Genomic DNA, 22,605 nt, shown 5'->3' on the forward strand with positions numbered 1-22,605 from the left:
TATTAGGAGCCATTATTTTAAAAGGCTGATCCAAAAGATATTAACTCTTGAAAGCAATGTTCCACACAGCTGACCAATTTAAAGAAGCCCCTGCTGGTACAAAGAAGAAGGAGTTAGCAGATATCATTAAACATGACCAGATGAGGCTGCAGGTAGCCAAAGCTTTCCTTAATGAAAATGTAAAGAGTGTGGATGAAAATGATATTCCTCCAATCCAACAGATTACTCTGGAAAAGACATTCAATTACAACCAAGATCTTTTTTAGCACCAAAGAAGTGTTGTTTGTTGATCAGGATTTATTGCCTGAAGTGAACTGTTAGGCTTATGACTAGCAACATATTTTCTACGATAAACTACGCTAGCACTTACACCTATTTACTAGACAAGCTAATATGTTCAATAGTTGTAGATTTTAAAATAAACCACCAAAAGCTGGACATTTTCAAAAATGAATGTGTCCATGTCATTTTTATCTCATGCCTTTGTGTAAAAAAGAAAATCATAATGGTGTGCATTTATTTTTAAAAACAGTTGGATCGACTGTTTCAACTACTATAAGCAGTGGTGCAAGTAGAAATAATTTCTTGCCAGTACTGCACTCATGGGAAGGACATAAGGGGGAGCAAGTGACCTCCCCACGTGACCCTCCATGTGATTCCTCCCTGCCCCGCCCCCAGCCCAGGGCCCCCAGCCCGGGGCCCCCATGCTCTCCCTGTCCCCTCCAACACCTCCCTTTTTATATACAAACATCAACATGCTTAACTACTCACTTTCCCCCCAAATATGTAGTATTTCAGTATTTTTATATGGACTATGGGAGTTGGGTGAGGGGCCATTTCAGCATATGTATGACTTATTAAAAGACAAAATTTAAGTAGAACTGTATCCTAAACTGCTCTATGGTATTGTACACAAACACTGCATTTCAATGGAGGATTCAACTTCCTTTATAGGAACAGACTCCTGAAACTCTTACCAGTCCACAAAAGTAGTCCATAGTCATGCAAATAGTCCCATGGTCTTCAATGAGACTGAGCAAATGATTAAGGGTTTACAGGATTAGGTTCCAAGTTTGTAAATTGTTCTGGATGAAACTGACAATGCCTGAGCTGTCAGATCAGAAGGAGCTTCATTCGAATAAAAGTGGGCAGATGTGTGATAAGTCTTAGCTCTGTTGCTAAAATGATGAACATATTTTCAGCAAAGTACTTGGCAGATTCCTGAGGTAGCTGGTTTAAGGCCATCAGTGTCCAGCATTAAAATCTTCACTTATAGTTCTCTCACACACAAAGCTGGAAAATGAGGCATTTGTTTTCTTTATTTTGTTGTTCCAGTTAACAAAAAGCATGTTAGACTAGTTTGGCTGCAAAGAAGAATTCTATGTACACTGGGGACACCACCTGATTCCTGTAAGACTGCAGAATTGGGCTGACATCAGAATCCAAACATCCTCTGGTCAGTGCAGGCAGAGGCATTCCTCTAATGATTTGGACTTGATGTGATGCAGTATGGATGTCATGGATAATTCAGACCAATGGGGAGCAACAGAATCAGAAACACTGTTTAAACACCTTCCTCCCCCACCACCCCTCCCCTCTTGAGGACTCCTGACCAACATACCAGCACAATATATATGCTAACAAACTTAAACAAAGCCTTTGCTTAAGTTTGTTAGCATAGCTGTTAAAGCCATTTAAAGAATGAATGCCCTCCCTAGCCGTGTTCTGCTCCTTTAAGGAGCAGAGCACAGCACCACCTCCACCCCGTCCAGAGAGGGGAGCTAGCCCCGAGTCTTTCCGGTACCCCATACCCGCTAAAAATCTCTTGCCGGTACTGCATACTGGAGGGCACCTCCCTACTTGCACTCCTGACTATAGGTTATAGTGGCCAACAGAATAAGAAAAAGTGAAGGTAAGGGAATGATCTTGAAAAAGGTTCTCTGTCAGTCTGTCTGCCTGTATAGGAATTTTAGGACAGTCACCACCAAAGTGTCAGAGTGTATAAATCAAAGACAGTTGGTGCTCAGCACCATGCAAAATCAATCCTTAATTCAGAGCAGTAACAGCACCTCAAGACACCTCGTCACCAAAAAGACACTGACAATCTAGAGGGTGCTGAGAGAAGAGCAAGAAAAATAACCAGGGGACAGAAGGGATTGATTTATCAGGAAAGATTAAATGAGCTAAATATGTATACACAGCTTGGCTAACTGACAACTAAGAGGAACATTATAGTAGTCTAAAGATACTTGAAGGAAATAACTCCAAGGAAGGAAAGGAATTATTTAAGGAGGTTCAAGGGAACATAACTAGAAGTAATGGGATGACATTAAGAAAGGGGAAAAAATTGACAGCAAGATCCATTAGGCAGTGAAATAGTTTCCCTAGGGAAGCGCCATCACTTGGGACATTTAATCTAGATGTACAAAACACTAGAAAATATGCCATAGGACACAATCTTGCATTGGCAAGGAGCTGGACTGGATGTCCTAAAGGTTTGCACATTGCTAATTTATGTGAGTCTGTAATTTTCCTGGCTTGTGCCACAAACTCATTGTTAACTCAAATGTATTTATTTTCTCTGGGCCCAATCCAACTTCCACTATAGTCAATGGATGTTTCCAGTGGGAGTTGGAATGAGCCCTCCCTGTCTTTGTGAGTGTCAATGTCTTTGTTTCCTGTTTGAACTGTTTTAAAAAGGAAAAACCCAATCATTCCCAAATGATTTTAATGAGTCTATTACTTACCCAACAAACCAGAACAACTTCCTCAGTACTGTAAAGATATTTTAACCCATGTTTATGCTTGTGGGGAAAGATGCATTTACCTTTGGAACCTCTCAGATAAATAAGCACGTATTTTCAGAAATACATGTAAGGGAGCTAGAGACCAGAAAAAAAGAAACTTCCAATGCACCTAAAAATACATTTCAGGGAAAATTTGATTCAGTTACAGAAGAGTTAAATGAATGTTTTCTAGATATTAAACCAAAAGATATTTCATAAGATGTTAGAGCCCTCTTATTTGAATACCTCTTATAGCAGGAATGCAGCTGGTGGAAAAATAAAATGTTGCTGTAATGAGTTTATCCATTGATCAGGATTCAACTATATTTCTGGTTAACTGAATAGATAGGTATGTAGTATAGACCTTTTTAAAAAACAATAAGTATAGTAAGCACATACAGGGGACTCAATTTGGCCTAATTTACATGCACACGGTCTAGTGATGTATGTATATGACAAAATATACATGCACAAAACACACTCTTGAGCTGAGATGTTGTATACCAACTTTCATCCTCGCTTACATTTTTACAGGAAATATATGTCACTAAAATAAGGGTTGATAATGAAATTTTTGCCCAATTGTAACTATATTGCCATGAATTTTAAATGGTAAGTTAACCAATTTCTTCTCTACAGTTCACACAATAAATAAAATCCTATGTGAAAAATGAAGCCTTTTATTCCTTTGTCAAAATCTGATCAGAGTAAACTACAGATGTTAAAAGGCAGTGTAGTTCAAAGAATTAAAAAGAGAATCTTATGGGGGTTGTAGGAAGAACAGTTTTAGAGAATAATATGGAAAATATTAAAATGCCATTATATAAATCAGTGGCACATCCTCGCTTTGAATACTAAAGATTGGTCACCTCATCCCTGAAAAGAGATAGCAGAAATAAAAAAAAGTCCAGAGAATGGCAATAAAAATGATGAAAGGCAAAGGGGAGGGGAATTTCATGAGAAGAGATTAAAAACACAAGGACTATGCTGCGGGGGAGAGCTACCCCATGGGGGTGCAAATAATATTTGCACCAGGACGGTTCCATCTGGAGAACTGCTTGTGACCAGTGCTTCATAAGACCTCTGTTGCCAGAGAACCCTAACCATTCTTGTGGCTGCTCTGCACAGCTATGGGCCAGCTATAAAGCAGATACCCTGCATCACTACAGCCTTCTCTCTGGGAGGACTTTCACCTCCCAGAGCCCCTGCCGTGAATCAACTCTGTCACAAACCTGATAAGTGACCCTGGGCAAGTAACTTCTTTTTGTGCTGTTGTTTTCACATTTTGGGTGGGATTTTCAAAAATGTGAGTGACTTAGTCACACAAGTCCCATTGCCTTTAGTCACAAATTGGGGTCAGGAAGAGATTATCCTCATGATAAAGCATTGCACAATTAGGTGCATTATGTGGAGGGATAAGCTGCTTCTGAAACATCAGGTTTTGGCCTTTGTCAGAATCAAGACACCATACTCGATGGACCATTGGTCTGATCAGGTATAGCAATCAATAAGTTCCAATATTCCTCAAACAAATGTTCAGTGGCACAGAAGTCCTGTGTATGGAAGGTCAACAGCCATCTGATCTGACCGACGATGGACAGGCTAGTGCAGGTCTGGAGCCATTGTATACAGGAACTGCAGAGGCCCAGAAAAGACTAGAGAACTTAGGCAGAGTACGTCTCTGCATCCCATTCACCACAGTTGTGCATATCCTGTCTCCTTTCTGTCCCTGCACAGGAGTCACAGAGGCTGCAGCAATCCGGGTGCTGTAATAGCCCCCACAGAACTGCAGGGCAGGAAAAAAGAGGGCCAAGGACTGGAGGAGAACTCAGTGAGCACCTGGATGAAACAGGTGTTCGTGAGTGGGAGAGGGCTGGAGGGTCGATAGTGCCTGTGTGGTTCCTCTTTCCCCAACTATCTGCATGGGGTGGGGGTGGGGGCTTTTGGCCAGTGCTCCCATCTAATCCATTTAGGAGATGTCAGCAGACTCTGGTGCTGAATGAGGGAGACCGCTTGGGTCCCTTTACCATCTCTCTATGCAGGAACAACAGAGGAGGTACCATTTTCCCTTGACCACACGATAGGCCATATATGGCACTGGGGGAGGAGTCTTATACACTGTTGCCAGGGAAATGGTGGAGCTGGGCTGCTGAAGAATTGCGACAGCTCAGAGGAGTTATGCAGTCACCACTAATGGGCCCTCTAGTTTTAAGAAATTGTTTACCAGATAAAATCAGTGAAAAGGATCAGAACTGTTCCCTACAATAGAGTTTTTACGCCAGCAGTCTCTAAATATATGTAAAGATTTAATACATGCGTAAAATAAGCACGAAATGCTTACACTGTTGTGATTCCTGTATATTTATATCAGTTAGCAGCTTATATTTTGAATTATTTCTTTTCTGGGCAGAAAGCACAGTGGAAAAATGCATATTATTCATAAAAATGATTGTCCTGTTCACTTGTATACCTATGCAATTTATTCTTTAACAGCTTTTTACTTCAAAGAAATCACTAGCTAATGACATCTCAGACTTTTAAAAAATCCACTTATTCAAAATCCTGTCCCTGAGGGAATTCCAGTGTGTTATCAGAAATTTTTCCAAAGATCATTAGCAGATATTACAAACCAATTGAAACTGAGTATTTTCTTTGCAAATTACTTTTAACTTTAGAGCTATTGAAAAAAGACATTGAGTGATTTAATTTACTTAATCTGTCTACAGATTGCAGTTATGTGCACATTCTGTGATTGCATTTCCAACAAAAAGCATATATAACTACCCCTAATAGAGATATTTTTCTAAATTATCATACTGGATCAGTAAGATCTCTGAAGATATTAATGTTTACTTTTTCATTTAGAAAATTGCACTAAAAATGGGCATTTGTACTTTGTTGATATGTTAGGAAATAATAATATTGCATCACACTTTTTTTTACCTACTATTTTAATTAAAACTCTCCTATAATCTTCAGGTTGGTGTGTCCTTTGAGGATATGTTTTTACTGACTTTTCTTAAAATCATTATATTTTTACTAGGCAATTAAGCTAATATTTTACATGAGAAGCACTTTATACAGTTACTCATTCTGAACCAAATCCTTTCTCCTGTACCAAACCTGAGTAACCTAGCTTGATGATGAGACTGAGGATGGGGAAAAGGACCCTTGCTCCCCAGCTGTGAAGCACCAACCCTGCTGCTGTATCCTTATGCTTCAAGGATCAATGGTCAGTGAATCTACACAATGGTAGACCCACTGCCAATGCTTACTCTGTGCTATCACAACCACTCCCTACTCCTGCTCCTTCCCAAAACTACACCCATCATCAAAATCCTGCAGTAGGGATAGTCCACAACAGAACAGACTCTGACACTCTCAGAGGGCATGCACTCTTGTGCAAGTTTTCAATCCTTCCCGCTCCCACCTGATGATGATTGGAAATGATCCACTTGTGTTGTGTTTGAGGAGCTTCCTGTTCTCTGGATTTTCCCTATTTCCATTGAATGACACCACTAAGAATAGCTTACAGAGGACTCAATCTGTAATTCATATAGTTAGGGTATCACAATACAATATTAATTCATAAGAATTTGTATGTATGTGTCAAGGGTCCTCAGTAGTACACACGTTATTAGATTACTTGTATAGTCCTTCTTAGAACCCCTGCTGTTATTTAATATATTTATAATATACATATAATCAAATATGTGCTAGTTGTTTTTAAAGACAAATATGAGTATAAGGAATAAGGGATCATATTCCCCAATCTTTAGGCACCTAAATATCTTTTAAAATCTGGACCAAAAGCCCCTTCCCTGGAGAGCTTAAAATCTAGGTAACAATATTGTTTCACATTAAATGGTTATTTAATAACGATGTGTTCACCCCAGGAGTGGTATTGCAGCATTTGTGGCTACCACTGCAAAATACTGCTGCTTTTCATGAGCAGAGTTTGTTTGTGTTCATAGGGACCTCTTCTCTCCTTATCACACATATGCAACTCACATTCAAGTATTTGTTAGGACAATGTACACATATCAAGAAAAGGACAGTTCTCATAACACTTACTTAGGACTTTCACTTATATTTTACCACAATATCTCACACACATCAGACTTCAGTGGAAGTAGAATTAGTCCCTAGATTTTTTTCCACAAGATTTTAAGTTAAAACAGTACATTTTGTTGCTTGTAAGTTAACACTCATTGACAGCCCTGAATATTAAGGTTCTCTTTATAGTCAAACACCCGGTACAGCGCAACATCAGTGGTGCAAGCAACTCTAACTGTGGCTCAAATTTGACCTGACATGTCCACCTATAGGCATTTAGTGCTAGAGTCTCAGCTGGTAAATCAGAATAGTTACCTTAACTTCAATGGTATGACACTGGTTTACACCAGCTGAGAATCTGCCCATAATCTTTCTCCTCACTGAATCATTGTCATCTGTATTGAGCCTGACAACACACGTTAACTAGTGCCAGCTGTGATAGACGGCCATTTATTGGTGTAAATTACCATTGCTCCATTGAAATCACTGGAGCTGCAATGATTAACAGCAGCCAAGGATCTGGCCCAGAGATTTTTTTACAATGTGGATTCTTGTCCTGTTGGAACTGCGTGTAAACCACGAATCGATTTCACATAAACCACCAAACAGCCATTAGATTAACTTTCAGTCACTGCCAGCCTGTGTTAAATTAGAGGTGTAATGCAGAAGTGAATGGCTCTGGATCCATTACCAATTCTCTGAGCCATCCAATCCCTCTCTTATAACATACATAAGTCACAACATTCTAAGGAAAAGCTAACAAATCTAACTTTTAAAGAAGAGAACAGCAGGAGATCAAAAGTAATCCTAATAACAATCACATATAAATATAGTGTTTTACATTTCAAACAATTGTCCAGATCAATTTTTATTAGCAATAATTTGGACACTTACTTGTATGAAAAGTATTGTTCTTTCATAACCTTATACTAAATGCACTGTTGGTTGATGGGTGAAACAGCATGAGAATTTTCTCTGAATTTCATTTCTGATATTTGTCAAAATTTCATTTTCATCAATATTTTCCTTCCTACTCAAATTCCTCTTGGCTGTTGTAAATGGAGCTGTAATAAATATTAATTCTTAAGTTAACTAAAGGCAAGTAAAGCCCTCCTCGAAATAAAGCAAAAGTCTGATAGGTTGTGTTAAAAGGAGCTCATGTTATTATTATTATTATCATCATTCTTTTATTTGTTAAGCACTGACAATGTGCTCAGTTCTGCTGATTAAGTTCTACTGAGCAAGTTTTACTGATTAGCTTATAAGGACAACATACTGTACTAGAAAGGAGATACTTAACAGCTATCAAGACTCTTACTTTCAAGGCTCACTTAGCAAAACAATTACGTGCCTGTTTTGTATGCAGGTTTTCATGAAAAAAGTAGAAAATGCATAAACTGAGTAAATATCATGATTTTGTGTTCACTAATTTTCTCACCCCACTCCACCGTATTCTGCCAACTTCGCTTCCACTGAGGCTTGAATAAGTTCGAAAGCCCTGATCCTGAAAACACTTATGCACCTTTTAGTTTTCAGCATGTGTCTAGGCCCCATGAATGGATCTAAGTTAAGCACTCAGGTGAATGTTTGTAGGATCAAGGCCTATTTTTGCAAGCAGGCCTATTGAAAAAAATGGGACTACTTGTAGAGTACTACTTAATGTGAGTACAAATGACAGAATTGAGTCCAAAGTGGACAAAACTGTAGGAGTGTCTCCAAGTTTTTCACTTTCACCACAAAGCAGGTTCATTAAGCACATTTGTCCTCTCCAATATCCATACGCTTCTTCAAAGCCATAAACAAATACAATGAAGGAAAGGGCAGCTTGCACCTCCCCTATCCTGGAGCTGTTGGGGGTCACTTCAGCCTTCAATGCTCAGATTTGCTGATTAAGTTCTACTGAGCAAGTTTTAGGGTCTGCCTATACGTAGTGCACTGCAGTGGTAATACAGCTGCAGCGCGTCTGATGAAGACGCTCTATGCCAATGGGAGAGAGCTCTCCCGTCAGCATAAAAAAAGCATCTTCATGAGTAGCGTAAGCTCGCCTGCGGACATAGCGCTGTGCACACGAGTCAGTGTAACTTATGTTGCTTAAGGAGGTGGTTTATTCACATTCCTGAGTGACATAGGTTATGCCGACATAGGTTGTAGTGTAGACATAGCCTTACTGAAGGCTGCCTTAGCTAGTGCTCCAGCTGTTAAGGTCTTCCTGTGGGCCATGGCACTACCAGAGAATAGCTGGGGCACAGAAATGCCCTGCCTGCAGAGGGCATAGAGGTGGCTAAACTGGTTCTATGTCTGGCTGAGAGACCCCATATGCCAGGGGTACTCCTAAAAGTGGAGGGACATTGTGCCTATTTTACAGACACTTTAATACAGTTTAAAGGAGCCACAACACAACTCTCTGTCGTTTGTGCACCATATACATGAAGGACTGCAACTTTTCAAGAGCAGGCATTTCAATGGAAATAATGTTTTGGGGACTACTAAAATCAATGGCCTCACATCCCATTATGTGTTAGGAAGGAGCTTAACAGATATTGCCACTGAACACTATAATCGCATCTACTTCCTCTAACTATAATGCTGTGTAGAATTCCAGCTGTAAATGTGTTCTTAGGAAAAAATGCATATTTGTCTATGTCCAGCTTTCTAGTTTGTACAACTCTCTAAACCCAGCCAATATGCTTTTTCACAACTGACATAGAAAGGTCAGTTCTTACTTACATGCTTTTTGAGAAGATCAAAGTGTATGTATGTGTAACTCAGATTGTTAGGGAAAATTTGGCCCTGATAGTCATTCCATGCTACCCCAATGGTTTCAGTGAAGCATCATGGGTCTTTAACTCAGGACTGAATTTAGTCCTTAGTATGTTAATGTGTAAATCCAGGCCTCTCCTCTACAACTGCCAAGGGCCTCTTTGCTGTGGAATCATTCTGCTGTTCAAGACAAGCCGAATGTGAGCAAGATACTGTCTGTGCAACAGCATGAAGGGAGTGGGAGGGGACAGAGCATGGGCAGTCTGAGAACAGGGTGAGGCCAGGAGAACTGTATCTGACTGGGGATGCAGTGTGAGTGCCCCTCATAGGCAATGTCACTCACTGGGCTGATGTAGATTCATGGAGCAATGCCAAAGTTATACTGTGGCCTGAGAGGGAAATTTCTCCCCACCTGTCCACTGTGCATCTCCCAAGATCACTCAGGCCAGAGTGGAGTCTGGATTTTTAGCTACAGTTTTTTAGCTAGATCCCTAAATTAATTTACCATTAATTACCATTACCATTAATTACAATTACCAATTATCTTTAATTACCATTTATTAATTTACCATTCAACAAAAAAGGGAGGATTTTGTTCCATAAACACGGTCTTTGTTTTCCTGACCACTTATTAACTGACACTGAAACTTTGTAATGGGAAAACAAATTGAAATAATTCCACTGATTATGGTGCCACTAAGAAATAAACTAATCTGAATCAGGAGTACTAGAGAAGAAATCCCCAGTGTGCAGAGGAAGGATAGAACTCTTGGCTAAAATTCAGTGTCACCCAGTATTTGTATTTTACTAATATATTTGCTTAATTAACAATCAGAAACATACCCAGGCAACAGACATAGATGATACACCTGCTTTTGATGACAATGAGGAGCAAGACTCACCACAGAAGCACATTTTTGGAAAAATCCTCTCTCTTCCTACTGGTTTTATGCCACATTCTCTTGAATACAGTAGAGACAGGCTATTATAGTCAGCCCTAATTTTCTCAGAAGGGATAGCTCTTAAAGAAGAAGTACAGACTTTTTTTTACATTGCATCATAGAAGTGGACACACACTTAACCATAAGCATGTCAAGGATGGATGAACCAATTCAGTTAAAACAAAAACATTCTTTCCTCGATCACCACCACCACTAAAATTTGAATCAAAGCCTAAACTAAACCCTAATCTAACTTTTATTGGGGTTGGAAAAACAGAGATTAACTTCCCTTCACTCACCCACTATTTTTATTTTCTGCACCTCTGTTTTTAATAATTTCACTCAAGATGAAGACTGAAGGCAGCAGGACCACATAGGCTGGTTTTGCAATATTTCTGTCCCAAATGTATACTAAACATCTTGCATGAAAGCCTATTCTCATCACGTTTATAGCCTAGTTTTTCCAGTACAAGCAGTGTGGACAGTTCAGACAAGGTTCAGATATGCATCCAAACATATGGGTGTGCATCTAGACTGAACCTCCTTTCGAGCTTCAGCTAGCTCTACTCAGTTGGGGAGGTATAACAACATCATTCATTTTTTTAAAAAAACGTTAGAAGAATGTTCAGGCTTCAGAGTAAAACCCTGCAACATCAGGAAATACCAAAGTTACATCTGAACCCCAGCACAACTTGAGCTCAGCTCTCTCCTGAGTGTGCATTCCAGTGCAGTCCTAGAGTGCTGCTGGACCTGATAGGCACTACCCTGCGTAAAGAGCTTTGCACAGTTTTATTTCCCCAGGGAGAGCACAGGAGACATTGTGCTTTACGTAGGAAAAACATCTTGCAAAGCTCACCATTGTTCTACAGGGACAGCATATCTCCACTACTGCCTTTAAAGGGCTGCAGCATGCCCTTGCTTGCATGTATGTGCAGGGATGGGGAACTTAACCCTATCTCCTCTTTTCCCCCTCCCTTTTGGGGTAGCTAGTGCCTCGGGAGCACTAGAAGGGAGCAGTTGTCCCTGCTGTTAGGGACAGTTGTTCCCAGCCACTGAATGAGAGCAGTGAAGACTTTTCATGCCCTCCCCTACACTTGTGCAAACATGCAGTGGCCAGATACAATCTACCCTTTAACATTGGAAATTAAAAAAAAAAAGCTTCTTGTTGCTATGAGGCTAAATATTTGCTGAGTTCATAGGGCGCAATAGTAGCAGCATTCAGCACTAACCATAGCTATAGTCCCTCCCTTTTAATTCTTTATCACTTTTTCCTTGGGCCTGAACCAAAAAGATTTTCTAACACAGTGGAACCCTGCTCCCCAAAACACAGACAATAGAGTCTGCACCTCAGACAGGGGACAGAAAGAAAAATATTCTACAGATCCTGCTGTGGGAGTTCCAACAGATTAAACAGATTAAAACAGACCTGTCAGACATCAAAATTAGTGGGGTTGCAAGGGATGTCAGTCAGAGGAGGATGCAGCCCACTGAACACAGACAGGACAAAACAAAAACCCCATACAATTCAGGCAAACAGACCCCAGTTTCCGGGAAAACAAAATCCTCAAACTAGATTTTTCCTGACAGCATTTACTTCTCTTGTCCTGATTTAAATGAAAAATATCACATTCACAACTTTACCTTAATGAACAGGATCAGTATATGATCCCATGGACAAACTCACGATAACACCTGGGACTTAAAAATGACAGGCCAGGACCTCAACTGGGGTAAATCAGCATAGCTTTGTTGACTTCTTCAAGAGAGCTGCACGAATTTACACCATATGAGGATCTGTCCTCATATGGTGTATCTTTTGAACATCTCTTCTCCCATTTTTTCACAGTCTGCATCGGGTTTAAGGTGACTTTTCATTTCCAGCATATGGGGCTGAATGATTAGGGCTATCTGAATTTATTTTAAATCATACCATATTTAATGGGAAAATAATGTTGCTATGGTTTGGTTCACTTCTGATTATTGATCTGAATGAGTAATTGCAGCTATCATAATTAATGTTTATTTAATAACTATATTTGTGTACTAAAGAGACAGCGTTGGATAGAAATCACATTTCTATCTGAAAATTGTTTCCCTACTGCTATTACAAGTAACACCTAACATTAGTCAAACTAAAAGAAATTGGCAAAAAGAAATTATTTTTATCTTCTTCATTTTCTTTACTTTGTGCATTTCACAGCACTTTGCGCATAGTCAGTTTCACTGCTTCTCACCTATAATCACTTAAATGAGACTCTTTCCCCTTGTTGTTTGTGTGAATCTGTCACACTGCAGCTAGGGATACAAAAACATTTTTAAAATAAAAAAATGTGGTAGTGAAACCACAAAAACTGGCACATTGTGAGGCAGGTACCTAAAACTACTCTCAACCTTTTTTTTTTTTTAAACTAAGCAGATTTCAAGTTGATAATGTCCCTTTAATATAAATAAATGAGCTAATGAAATAAGTATGAAATTGCAAGAATCATAAAAAGAATTTTACATTCAAGAATACCATCTGTGTCACACTCAGCCTAACAATGAAATCATTTCAGAGCCAAAATACCAGAGTGTGCTTCCAGCACAAGTTATACAAGAGTATAAGTGATTAGATTGTAGAACAAGATAATGTCCGTGTTCAAATGAGGAATGAATACCTGGGTTCAAATTTGGCTTAGATCACAAAGGCAAGGAATACCATATGTCATTTTAAACGAGTCCCAGTAAACATTTTTCCACATCACAAAACCATCACACATTTTCGTGCAGGAAACAATCTCTACAAAAAGAAAATCCAGAAATGAAAGTAAAAAGTTTTTGAGGTAAGAAATGGGGTATAATCCAACAGCTCTTAGACAAATTCTGTGGTTCTTCATTCCGTAAACCTCAAAGAGAGTTTTGTCTGAATAAGGAACACAGAATTTAACCTCTTGGTTGGAAGGCTGGATTTAAGCATAGATGCAACAAGAGAAGTTTATCTTCTTACTTCTTACTATAAAGAATCATAACCAGAATCCAAGCTTCTCCCCCTCTTTCGGAATGGGATCCCAAAGCACAGGACTCTCTGGGCATGATGTGGCAGTATATGAGTTGCAATACAGTGTTGTCAGATCATAATCATCTGTCTGCAGAACCTGAACTCACAAAAATTCAGGGGCCAGATCCTCAGCTGGTACAAATCAGCATCCTGCAGCTCCACTGAAATCAATAGAGGTCTGCTGATTTATACCATCTGAGAATCTGACAGCAGGTGCTTTTCATCAATTATGTTACAATGGAGATTGGTTTAAATGCCCACTCCTCAGTACACAGTACATGCCCTCAATATGGGCCATATTTTACAGCTGCTCTGCTCACCGATCTCTTCAGTGGAGTAGTTCTGCACCCAGAGCAGCTCTGGACTGAGATCTAGCAATCTCTTCGCAAATATTGAAAGTTAAAAAAAAACTTGTCTTAGAGACTGACGATGATGCTCACACACAATGGATCCCATCACAAAGGATGCTGAAGCGTTACTTGGAGACACAGAGCTTTTGAAATCCATATAGACAAGGCTGGAGAACATTGTCGCGGCCTATAAGAAAACAATAGATCATTAGGGTTCATTCAGAAGTATACCGTATAACAGTCAGTTGTGTAGTTTAAAAGTCATGCTCAAATGGAATTAATTGCCATTTCCACAGTGAGGCCGCATTAAAATTTCTCCTTGTGGCAAAGGTTTCCCCCTATATTTTGCTTAAAAGAACATTAATATATGAAAAGTTAAAGTGCTTAATAAACATCCTGAAGTGTGGGATGCTGTATTCATATAAGAAAGGTAGGAGCCAACTGCGAGAGACATTCAGATGCAATCAAAGAGGATCTGAGCTTAACTGAGCTCTCACATGACAGTTCAGATCATTTCAGATCCCTTCCAATGGAGATAAAATAGCATCAAAGCAGAGAGGCTTTTTTCTTTCTTCCAAGGATGAAAACACAACATCATTAGTCAAATTTACTCTGAACTTCCGCCTCCTCATGTTGATTTGTACTCAGGTTGAGTAAACATATCTTTCCATCATGGTAAATAAATGTAAAAGCCTATCAGTAACTTAATTGCTTAACGAATGATGCAGTGTAGGGTGTAACATGTTTTTTTTACTATAGCATTGAAGATAAGGATCTTTCAAAAACTCCTGTTATATATCTTGGCAGTAAAAATCTGTTCCTAGTTGAAACTTTACTTATAAAATTTCAACTCAGGATAATTTTATTTTTTAGTTTTTGAAAAAAAATCACCTTGGATAATTTTTAAGATGCACAAAAATAAAACTGTTTATTGATTGAGAAGACTTTCTCTTGCACTGTGCATCACAGAGAAATGAAATTTGACAAAATTGATGAGTCCATAATAAGAGTGGATTGTATTTGGTGCATTAAAAACACCCTACAATAAAAATGGCAAAGAGAATGAAAAATATGACAGTGATTTTTAGCCTGCAGATATCAGATGAAATTCTAATCTCCCATGCATGGCACACACCTAGACACAACTGGGACCATGCACTCTACTATCTTGGCACACCTGTAGGCTTAAATCGAGGGGATGAAAGGGAGAAGACAGTTGTTCTTCTTAAAATAAAGTGGTTTTATAGAGGTGTTGTGAAAACAGCATGAGTGCATGTCATGTATCTAAGATTAAAATCTGGCTCCTGGTGGTCATGTGGATATAATGCCCATGCATAGCTGCCAGACTGGCATGATAGATCATAAAGGCTACAAAGGAATGGTAAGAATCTAACCAATTAAACAAATATCACAATAGGCCAGCTCATCTTTACAGTTTATCCTTCTTCAAAAGCGATACAAGTGTCAAAATATGTATTGACCCTAAAAACTCTATCATCTTAAAAATAAGTATATTAATAATTATTATTAATAGTAACAGTAATAATTATTGGCAGCCCATAATTATAGATAAATATAAATATAGAGCATCTTGAGAAATAGTATGCTTGGGTATTGTGGCTTAGTTATATATTCCCATATCAGCTTCTCTCAGACACTGCAGGACAAAGGTATATTCAATACTGCTGTTGTCCATTGTCCAGAAGGGTTTAGCCGGAATCCCATCATGCTCAATCAGTTAGCAATGGCGAGTGTATGACATGGTTATCCACGTCTGCCTCAGCTGATGTTACCAAAAGCCCTGAACCTGCCAAAGATGATTGTCCCTGATGGCAGGACCCTAAAGTTTATTGTCAAGTCTCTTGTCACTGACATGCGTGATTTAAGGATGTAGTATCAGACAATGGGGTGATATTTCCCACTACTGCGTCAGAAATGTAGAGCTATGAGAGCCCAAGGGCTCGACCTTGACTCAATACTTGCATATACAAATTGTCCTCACTCTCTCATTTGCCCACGCTAAATCAAAACCTAAATTTGTGCAAGCAAATTTGGTAATTAGACACATAGTATGTGCAAAAACAGCATTTGTGCAAACTGCATGTGCATCTGTGGTAACCTTCTAAGTGTGGGTGTCTAACATAAAATGAAAACACTCTGGCAACTCCTCCAGTGAAGATAAATATAAATTTTTAAAAAATTACATTGAAGTGACGTAAGGAAGTCACAGTCCTGTTAGAGTGACTTTTGCATCAAATAACTTTGTTAGCATCCCAATATGTCAGTTCTGGGTTCAATAACCCACATTAGGTTCAATTAAATTAGATACCCAGAAATTGCAATGAAGTCTGATGCTATCTCCCTAATTCATGTTCATAAGACCAACAAAAACCCCAGAGTTTAACCTTAAATTTCCTGGCTCAGTCTGGTTAAAACATGACCCATAACATTAATTAAAATGTAGCTTTCTGGTTTATTTCAAGTGCCATGTTGTATTGGGGGGAATGGTGGAAAGTATTTTTTTACTCCTCGACATGTTATGTGATATAAAATAGGCTGTTATATTCTGCTCATCTATTTAATTTAATACATCATCCACATCACAAAGCGCATAATATTTTGTTCCCTGATTTCTAACTAGTTCTCACTTATCTCTCTGAAGAGGAATAGACAGAACAAAAGCTGACGTATTTTAATTAGAAGTCAGAGATAAATTTCTAACATTAAATATTTGCCTCTCAAAACAACTGACCATCTTCTGCCTATATAGATTTACACTACACACATTGACATTTATTTGACACATATATGCTGCTCAGTTGGAGAAGGGCATACATTGCTCAGTAGTCTCTGGTTTTAGTATGGCCAACACAGAGACATACAATATCATATACCAGGAATTTAAGTCAGCACACATTTCACTACTGATTTCACATATGGGCCTGGAGTAACTTTTCTCCTAATATGGTGATAGCACGTGCACTATTTAAATGAGTCCTTATTCTGAGCCTTATAAATATGCACCAGATGTATCTTTTGTAAATGTTATGTTTTTCAACATCTCAGCATTTGTGAGTAGTTGAAAGCTATGTCAGCCATGCTTTAATGGGGCATAAAAGTGTGTTGCATTCAAAGAAATGGCACACCATTGTAACAGGCTAAATTAGAAGTGCTGTCAATGGCTACATTTTCATGTTATCGATTTACACTGTTTAATATGGTGCTCTGTTTTTATGTGTGTGCATTTTTAATTGATGTCTATACATCCATATACACATACAGGTGTTATTTTACAGCAGTGAAAAATAAACAGATACAAAACAATGGCCACAGCAAATTAACTGATTCCTGGAATTGTATCAGTGTGTTTACAGTAATCGCAAGGTTGCAATTAAGTAATTCAGTAGATGTCCTGAGTTTGCCCAGGATCAGCTTTAACACAGAAAGCAAGCACACACACACTATTGCCCTCTACTGAATGGAATCAGAACTGTTCAACCATATGTCATAGGCCCTATATTGCTAACAGCTCAAAAAGTATCTCCTGTTGCTTAAGTGGTAGCAGCCTGTACATCTGCAATAGCAGGATCTGACTTGACCCCCTGCTAACATGGAGCTCAAAGTGATCATGGTGTCCAGCACAGTGAAAACCTGGGCTGTCACCGATTCAGTACAGTATACAGATGGCTCGTTTTAGGCCATATCCTCCCATTCTCATGTAGAATGATGTAGAAAGGGAGCACTTAATTTAAAAACTGCGTATCATTTAGGGAAAGGAAGGCTTGTGAACATGTGGAAGAAGCAAGGAATGTGGTTAGAGTTACTCATAGTTTGGAGATCCATGGACACTGACTGTGCAGACCATGCAGATCTCTGGCCATATGAGTTTGTGCCCCTTGGCTCTGTGCTGTTCCTGGCCCTCCCCCACCTAAACATGGTATCACACTGGGGACAGTTGATGCTGTTGTATTGGCTCCTCCCAACACAATCGGTGTCTATGTGTGACTGATCCCTCACAGAGCACATACTGTGAGTTCATGTTAGGTCATTTGCCTTATGAACATTTATTTTCTCCTTTTAAGAATTTGCACCTGACCATATCTCAGAGAAAAGGAAAGGTCTCAACAGGTTACATAGTCGCTATTATTTGAATGCTAGAATGCTATTTGCTTTTAAGTTTCATGTTAGAACCATTTCATGCCCCTCACTCAGGCAAATCAACTCAAAGGCTGAGCCATATGACACATCAGTAAACATGATGGCATCCTGGCATTTTTGGAAATAGTTTAACATCCTACAACTATTTTTATTCTCAGGTTCATGGGTTTATGAATGAGAAGAATATCACTGGATAACTGCCATTCAGAAATATGTGTAGAAAAATCCTAGATGTCTGTGCATCTGATAGAATGATCAAAAACACTCAAAAAATGCATATGCTAAACTTTTAAGAAATGCACATTGCTGAAATATATCCTACAACTAATGTCACATTTCAGATATATTTTAATTGTATTTTTACATTTGATATTCAAATTGCAAAAGTATATCTTATTAAACACAACACTTGGCTTTGCTATTTTAATAAAAAATAAGTTGTTAAGGGAAAGAAAAGCAAAACTACTGATTCTTTTCCTTATGATGATCAAATGAGTCTTTCATGTTGTATCTTACACTTCACTTTTTAGCATTTTGAGGCAAATAGCAGATATCAAAACTTAGTAAATAATCAAAGACATACTCAGTTTTTCCAAACTGTCATGCTACTTATCTTGTATTAACTGATCTCTTAGGTAGCATAAGCTTATTTAATTGCTACTGAAGATTATTTGGATGAAAAAAGAGATGACACTTTCCCTTACCTCTCAAAAAAAACTATATTTTTCAAACAGACACACACAGAGAGCCAGATTCTGATCTCCTACGCACATGCACAAGTGCAATAGCTAATGTTAAAAGGTTTGATAGGAGCTGCATATCTAAGATTGCACTCTGGATCACTGATTGTACATTCTATACTTAAAATGACTTAATTTGGAAATATATTTTATTGCTGAGTAATTCATATTGTGTTACATTAAAAAAAACCCAGCTTTCTGATTTTATTTCTAAAGGGCAGTTATGCATGCACAATAATTACATTTCAAAAGGAGTTTTAGCAGGTTAGCAAAGTGCATATGCATGTATCCCCACTGACATGATAGACCGTAATGGCTGCGGTCTGTCATGTCAAGCATCTGCATATTAAACAGTCCCTAAGTACACATTGACACAGCAGACCCTAATAGCTCTGAAGCTGTAACAATCTATTGAGTCAATAATATGCGTGTTAAAGAGCATCTTGTATACTTCCATCAATATATTTTATCTTTTAGTTAATTTGTTTCTTCTTTACATATATATATTCAGTGTTAAGGCTATAATAACCTTTATCCTTAACACAATGTCACAGATATGTAACATATGTCATACACGTGTTCTCCGTAGCAGAAACCATCCAGAACAGGGCAGTTCTTAAAAGGGATAGTGTAATATTTTACACTGCCAACATACACACTTTCAGGTTTGTAGCTGTTCAAGACAAGGTAGAAATATTCTCTTCCCTTTGGTGCCCCTGATCCAAAGCCCACTGGAGTTGTTGGAAAGACTCCAGTTGACTTTACCGGGCTTTGGATGAGGCCCAGTGTGAATCTGCTTTTTTCCTATTGTATATTTCCTTATAATTAAATGGAAAAGGTCACAAGGGGAGAATGAAACAAAATGCAAATGGTTTAATTGCTAGTATTATCAACAAAAAACTAAGAAACAAGGATAGAGATTTAAAAAAAAAAAAAAAAACAAGCCACCATTTCGTTAAATTTGAATTAAGTCAGATGCTACATCCTTAATTCATGATGACATGACCCTAACACCTTTTACATAGCAAAACAAGGAAACTATTATTATTAAACATCAGAAAATGGCAACTTGATCTCCTTAATCTAAATAAGTGGAGGAAAAAAATCTCACTCAGCACTTCCATACTTATACCATGTCATGGTAACAGGGTCCAGCCCTTACTCATCACAGACCTTCCCTTCTGGTTTTATATTTCAGAAAAAGGTTCCTTTTCCATAATAAATAATAATAATACCTGGCACTTTTTAAAGGTGGGTATGAATTATTATTCCCATTTTACAGCTAGAGAAACAGGCACAGAGAGATTACATGACCTCTGTAAAATTTACAAATGTTTGAGGCCTGATTCTCCTCTCACTTGCACTAGTTTTACATTGGCACAACTCCAGAGATTTCACTGGAGTTACTCCTGACTTATACCAGTAAAGCGAGAACAGAATCAAGGCCAATATTTCCATTCCTCTTCCTAGGAATCTCTGTGTTGCTCACTCTCTCCACTCCATTCCTCATACCCAAACACAATCAAACCACGTCCTGTATCATGCTGCACTTCAGCACAATCTCACCCTAACCTGGACCTGGCTGGGACTTCTCCCTGCCATTTATAAACATGCCAAAAACTGATGGGAATTGCATTCTAGTAATACCGCAACAACTTTCCTTGTATAATCCCACAGGCCTAAATCCTATAATTGGATCCTCCTGGGCAGACCCCCATTGGGTTCTGTCCAGACTCAGAGTTCTGCACACATAGATATACCTGCAGGACTGGGGCTTTAGAATCTCTCAGAGATGTTTGTTAACTTAATCCTATATACCCACTAAGGCATAAGTATTTATTACTGGGCTTTACAAACAGTAGATAATTCAACACACACAGCAGTGATGACCCTCATTATTTTAGTTTCTATGCTGAATAGCTAACAAATAAAAATTTCTTGTCAGTGACACAAGATTTTTTTAATTTATAAAATGCACCAAATTATCAAAATTCAAGGTTAGTGAACAAAAATTGAAGATGGAATGCAATGATACAGATGGAGCAAATCGTGCTCAGGATTACATCTAACCTAAATCACAGAGGAGCAGATTGTACAAATTACCCCTGGTCCTGAGCTAGGAGATTATGCAAATCTGCTCTGCACCCCAAGGAGTTTTTGGAGGGATTGTCTCAAGAGGGATAAAAATTTCCCCCCAGCTTCCTAGAACAGCGAGGCAATTCATCACCACGGCAGGGCCGCCCGGGGGGGGGGGGTGGAGGCAAGTGGGGCAATTTGCCCCAGGCCCCGAGCCCCGCAGGGGCCCCCATGATAATATAGTATTCTAGATTCATAGATTCATAGATTCTAGGACTGGAAGGGACCTCGAGAGGTCATCGAGTCCAGTCCCCTGCCCGCATGGCAGGACCAAATACTGTCTAAACCATCCCTGATAGACATTTATCTAACCTACTCTTAAATAGTAATAATTATAATAGTAATAGTAATAGTAATAGTAATAGTAATAATTCTATAATATTACAACTTTTTTTTATGGAAGGGGCCCCCGAAATTGCTTTGCCCCAGGCCCCCTGAATCCTCTGAGCAGCCCTGCACCACGGGATGCTGCAGAGTGTGTTCCTCTCTCTGCAGCTAGCAGTTATGGCATGGTCTCACCCCTTGTAGGGAAATTTTACCCCCAGGGACTCATAGCAGGAACTCTGAGTAAAGGGATTGTAACTGCCCCTAATTCTTGCTCCGGGAATGCAAGGGCTTCTCGTGCCCTTCCACCCTCCAGCCAGCACACCAAGGGCCAGGGACAATCTAGCCCTGATGAAGGCAAGTATGTCACACACCAGGGACTTGTGTGGTCTAATTGTAGAAAATCTACTACCCATTTGGCTCTACCATCAGCACATAACTAGCCACGCAGCCCTCTACTCACTTAACAGGTTGCTCGCACTGTGCTGTGTTCTCACTGAGCATTCCCAAATATTGGCTGATCCAAAGCCCATAGAAGTCAATGAGAAGGTTCCCAGTTACTGCAATGGGCTTTAGATCAGGCTGTATATCCTTAGTAGCAAGTGTGGGAGTATGTAATTTGGATATGGCTGTGATTTCACACTGTCCTTGCTCATGGGATCTGACCACACTGGTGAACTATAGCTAGCTTGCCCACTGCTTTTATTTTCATTGCTGGGCACTGCACATGGAGTTGTCTCCAATTTACCAGTGAGCTACAAGTGGAGTAAGTGGCTGACAGTCATGCGTGTTTGGCTTCTGTACACACTTAGCCAGAGTAAGATTTGACCTACTAGCTGTGAAAAAGCAGCTCATGTCACATGTGCTGCAAAACCCAGCCAGAACAGACTGAAGTTTAATCGTGGCAATGTTAAAAAAAGAGAACAAAAAGTTAAACTGCTTAGTATAAGGTGCTGCATGTCCCAAACATCAAGGAGGGGGGGAAAGAATTCAGCACATTAGAAATGTAAAGCTTTTGATTTGCTTTTTCTTTCCACAGAGACTAAGGTCCAAACCAACAGTGCTCCCATTCATTATGACACCCTAGCATGAATCCTATGAGTAGAACTTCTGATTTTTGGTTTTAACTAATAAACACGATAAAACTCCCATGATACAAGAAAAAAAGAAAAATCAGTGTTTATCCAATAAACACCAGAAAAACACCGGAAATGGTTACTTGTGTCTAAGAGCTTGTTCATGGAGTGGTAATGTGCACTCTGGGGGTGGGATGTCCAAAGCGCACTAAGATGTTGTGCATTAATTGGGCTGTGTACA

General features: G+C 39.1%; 1 long non-coding RNA gene across 2 annotated transcripts in view; it reads right to left on the reverse strand.

The window, feature by feature from the left end:
- Nucleotides 1-10,149: 10,149 nt before the first annotated feature.
- LOC122174102 (uncharacterized) overlaps nt 10,150-22,605 on the reverse strand; it is a 29,532-nt gene continuing 17,076 nt past the window's right edge. For both annotated transcript variants that reach the window (XR_006175467.2, XR_006175473.2), the window contains exon 4: nt 10,150-14,117. This is a non-coding gene — a long non-coding RNA (uncharacterized LOC122174102). The remainder of the gene's footprint in view (nt 14,118-22,605) is intronic.

This window comes from Chrysemys picta, chromosome 1 (assembly GCF_011386835.1).
Source record: "Chrysemys picta bellii isolate R12L10 chromosome 1, ASM1138683v2, whole genome shotgun sequence".
Classification (NCBI taxonomy): Eukaryota; Metazoa; Chordata; order Testudines; family Emydidae; genus Chrysemys; species Chrysemys picta.